The sequence below is a fragment of the Egretta garzetta genome, unplaced genomic scaffold (assembly GCF_000687185.1).
Source record: "Egretta garzetta isolate BGI_Z169 unplaced genomic scaffold, ASM68718v1 scaffold172, whole genome shotgun sequence".
Lineage (NCBI taxonomy): Eukaryota > Metazoa > Chordata > Aves > Pelecaniformes > Ardeidae > Egretta > Egretta garzetta.
In genome coordinates, this window is record NW_009258951.1 from 1,825,279 (window position 1) to 1,829,957 (window position 4,679).

A 4,679-nucleotide genomic window follows, 5' to 3' on the forward strand; every position below is an offset into this window, starting at 1 on the left:
GGCCCCTTGGTGCCCGCCCGGCCCGGCCCGGCCCCGCCCCTGGTCGTCGGCCTCCCGCCGCTGGAGGTCTGCGGGATCCCGGGGCTCTTCCCCGCGGCTGCCTTGCGTGCCCGGAGGTGGATTCCCCGTTGCTTAGGTCCCCTGGCACTGGCCTTGCTCGGCTGGCAGAGCGGATCCTTCACCCGTCCTCCCCTTCTGTGGGGTTTGCCACTACATGTCCTCACCACCCTGCCTGCAATCTGTGTTAACCAGTTTTTTCTAGATTGCCCAAGTAACAGCCCTTAAGCTTCTGAGTAATAGTTGTTGCAAAAGGTGGGGTTATTCCCTTTCTGTAAATTATTTGATTCCCTCATGGCTGTTTTAGGACGATGTCTGACAGATCTGATACTACCAGCTCAGCTCTAAATGCCCCATATACTTAGAGCTGAGTGGATGCAGATGGCCAATGTCAGCTCGTAAGATCAGTTTTATCGCTGGACATTTTTCATGTCAGCAGCGGGTCAATGATTTTTCAGTTTGTGCCGTATTGAGGTGAAGGGAACTTTGCAGCACGGTTCCAGCTGCGGTGGGTGCTGCACGACCTGATACTGAGGGGGAGGTAAAATGCCAGAGACGCAGATGCAGTCACTGCACTGCACGGACCGCAGCTCAAGTCATGCAGCAACAGCTAGGAAAGACTTGGCAGGAGAAGGGGGACCGCTTGCCTTGTGAAGTAGAACATATGCTGACCCTGATGCGTGTTACTGAACTGCAGCCTCACAGCCAGCCTTGAGAAGGCTTCGCAGGGAAAAAAGAAAAAAAGCCAAGGATTTGAGGTAAGAGTGAGTTGCATGTGGTTGATAACAACACCTCAACGGGACAGTGAGTTCAGCTCTACTGAAGAACCTGACCATTTCTGTAAACTGGTATGGTGTTGCTTTTGCCAGGACAGTGTACCACTACAGGCCATCACAGTTCAAAAGCTGCTCTATCGATTCTTGGAAATGAGAAGTTGCAGTCTCATGAGAGGGGAAATAAACCTGAGTATTGCTCTCTGAGGTTTTTGAAAAGAAGCCTGGCACTTTGCAGCATTTGTACTTCAGAGTCGGAGCACAGCTGGGGCCGGCAGGCACCTCAGGAGATACCTGGGCAGCCATGTTGCAAGCTGTGCCAAAGTGAAGATAAGCAGCATCCACTGCTGTCCCATGCTCCACTGAGCCTTCCTGGCAGAAGGCTGCTGTGTTAACTGAGCACGTTTTCCCGTTCATAAATCCATGGCTGCTCCCGATCACCTTCTTGTCCTCTGTGTACCTGGAAGTGGTTTCCAGCAGGCTTTGCTCCATCACCTCGGGGTGATAAGGTGAGACGGACCAGCCTGCAGTTCCCCAAATCCTCCTTGCTCTTTGTAAAGACAGCTATGACATTTGCTTTCTTCCAGTCCTCAGGAATCTCTCCCGCAGGTGCATCCCATCAGGTCCCATGGACTTGTGCACGCCCAGTTTGTTTAAACATTCCCTAACCTGAGCCTCCTGTGCCAGTGGCTTGTCCGCCTTGCTACACAGCCACCAGAGTATCCGCCACTCACAGGAGCCATGAAACAAAGCAGGGGGTTATTCTCTTTCTTATTTTGTCTTTTCAAGTTGCCTAGCGTCACACACAGTTGGATCTTTCTAAGCACGTAGAGTCCACTGGTCAAAGAAAATTTTGTACCAGTTTCACGTGCTCAAATCAAGTTGGTTTTCCAGTGTGATGCAAAGTTGTTGTAAAATGTAAGACCCACTGCCTGGAAGAAATAGCCTAGGACATCAACGTCCCCTCAACTGTCACCACTCAATGCAGCTTCTGAAGAGAAACTGTGCACGCCTCAGATCTCAATGACCCGCTGCTGACCACTCCGGTTTCCTCTCCTTGTCCCAGGAAATGACTGAACTACCCTACTGAGTAGGCAGAGTCCCTTGTTGCAAGGACTGTGGGAACACGCTGGGAAGTAGAGACACCCCCCCCCAGGGGCTTCAGCTGTCAGGTGCAAAGCAGATGCTTCCCATCGTGAAACTCCTACAGTGCTTTGCCATGTCCCTCTTCTAACTGCTCTTTCTTGCTGTTTAATAGCACATCACCTGCAGAACGCCCTCACTCTGGTTGTCATCTCATCACAAAAGCAGCTGTGAGCTATGGATCCTTCTCATCCCTTGTGCAGTTGCCTGTTCTTGGCTGTAACCACTCTTTCACCGCTTTTCAACGCAGAGCACCCCTAGGATGCTTCAGTTTCAATCCAGTAGCATTTTTCAAGTGGCACGATAGGCCAAACTGCAATTAACTGGCAGAGGCCATTGCTGGCCCCTGCTCTGTCAGACAAGGATTTGCTGTGCATGCTGTAACAACAAAAGCAGCTGCTGCACATCCCTTTATTTACATGCGACTAACGATGTGCTTCTGTTTTGAATCCAGCAATGCTAGCAGTGGAAAAAGCACACTGAGCTACTCCCTAGGCAAAGCACCCGCAAATGCCAGCGCAGTCTGTATTTGCACCAAAGCAAGCCAGCCTTCTACAATCTTGTTCTTCAAAGTTCAGTAAAAACCACTGAACATTCAGGTCACAACAGCCCCCTGTGAGGCCGCGTAAGCGCTGGTGTTACTATGCTCTGAAAGCAAATGTCTCCTGTAGAAGCAGGAACCAGTCAGACCCCCCAGGCCTCTGCTGTGTCCCCAGGGACTAGAGAACAGACATGCAGGGGAGCAGCCACCTGCCGAACCCCAGTCCCCAAGGGGAAGGGGAGCAGCACCATGTCGCTTCCGCGGCCGGAGCCCCTGCAGCCAACAGCTCAGAGGCACCGCAGCACTGGCACTGCTGCACCAGCACATCCCAGACCCCCCAAGAGACAAACACAGGGGTTTCCTGCAGCAAAGCGGCTCCTCTCAGGGAAGAAGCTAATTAAGCTGCACTCAGGGTGAAGCAGCCTAGTTTCAACACCCAGTCAGGCACCATTTTGCCAACCTCAAAACGGAACACAACTGGCATTTGAAAAGAACTTTATTTAAAATCAGAGATTATACATACTTGCCCCCACCACAATCACTTACAAAATACGAGCGTCCAAGAACAAGGAATGCATGTTACCTTGGTTCTGGGGCATGCTCTTGGCCGCGCTGGTTTACACCAGTCCCAATGATTTCATATGGAAATATGACAACTCATACAAAAGATCTGCTCCTTCACAGCTAACAGGCAATTAATTAATCTCTACAGAAACTTCTTTCTATTACTTCTAACGTAACCAGATTTTAAATTTGTCTTCTGATAAGAAACCTGAAAAAGGCAATCTTCCTGTAGCAACTGTGTATAACAGCAGGACTGATTTCAGACTGCCTTTGTGCACCACAACAGACGGCAAGAGGTCAACGCAAAGCCTGGGCCACCAGCAAGAACATACGATCAATAGCAGCATTTTCCACTGTGATCTCAAGTGAACAGTTGGCTACGGACGCAAGGAGCGCTTTTCCTTTTCTTTTTTTCTTCAGTATCACTAAGAAGGAACTGTGATCATCCATAGGGAAGCCGTTAATTACCGGATCCATCGTTAGATGAAATCAAATTGAAAGCAGGATTTACCTTAAATAGGATTAAATATATATTGCAAGACAGACCACACTCTGCAGACGCTGCACATAAAAGCAGAACTGTGGGCAGGAGGGGCAGGGTCCCTGTACCTGCACGAAACATTCCCATACAACACTGTAAAATGTAAAACTATCACCACTTGTTGAAAGTTGTCCAAGAAGTATTTACAGCACAGTCACGGCCCGCGGCCAGGAGAGGCTTGGTAAACCAGCAGCTCTGGCCTGAGCCACTCAGCAGTTTGTGAAACTTCAGCATTGGGTTATGTCAGAAACAGCTGCTGCTCGGTCATGCTGGTTTCTAATTAAGTAACACCCACTAACTCTATACAAACAAGCATCTCATATTTATTAGGACAAGAGGTATAGGATAAAGTTTTCCGTCGTGATAAGCGTTTGAGCGCTAACGCACTGCCACATGCTGCAGTAAGGACTACTCTACGCGTACAGAGAGGACGAGTCACTTCGGTAAGCTACAGAACGCCGCTCGGCCCAGCTGCTTCATTATGAACATGCTTCGCACTCCAGCTACTATAAAAAAATCCTGGCTTCCGACTTAAATAAAACCATTTCCAGCTATACAGAGACTTAAACAGATCTCGAGACCGGTGTTTACAACAGATGTCAATTCCTAAGTATCTACATCGCATACAGTTTAACATATCTACAGAGAACATGACTGTATACTTCACCGAATAAGTAGGTCCACGATTGTAGATCAACAATATAATTTTATTGCTTTATACATGTGGTGCTGTTCAAGGCACTGTGGCATGGGCTAGAAAACTCGGAATGACTCGTGAAGGGACCTGGAATGTGACACGGCCGATGCCGAGCACCGCTCCTCGGCAGCTGCTGCGATGAACCGGGGCTGACGGGGCGCCGGCCGGGGGGGACAGTTCATGGCAGCGCTGGGGGTGCGGACGGGCCTCGCCCGGCGACGGGCCCCTCACATGCCCATCCGGATGCTCTGGATGATCTGGAAGATGGCTGCAAGAGAGCAGAGGAGGGGAGCGCTCGCCGGGCAGCGCCCGCAGGGGAGGCGGGCAAGGCCGCAGCGGGCTGTCCTCGGGGGCCCGAGGGCA

The 4,679-nt window shown here is 50.5% G+C and overlaps 1 protein-coding gene across 1 annotated transcript in view; it reads left to right on the forward strand.

Annotated features, from left to right (window-relative positions):
- EIF2A (eukaryotic translation initiation factor 2A) overlaps positions 1-4,679 on the forward strand; it is a 22,919-nt gene that overhangs the window by 2,328 nt on the left and 15,912 nt on the right. The window contains exon 2 of the mRNA XM_035890013.1: positions 1,859-1,869. The gene's annotated coding sequence lies outside the window, so the exon portion shown is untranslated. The remainder of the gene's footprint in view (positions 1-1,858; positions 1,870-4,679) is intronic.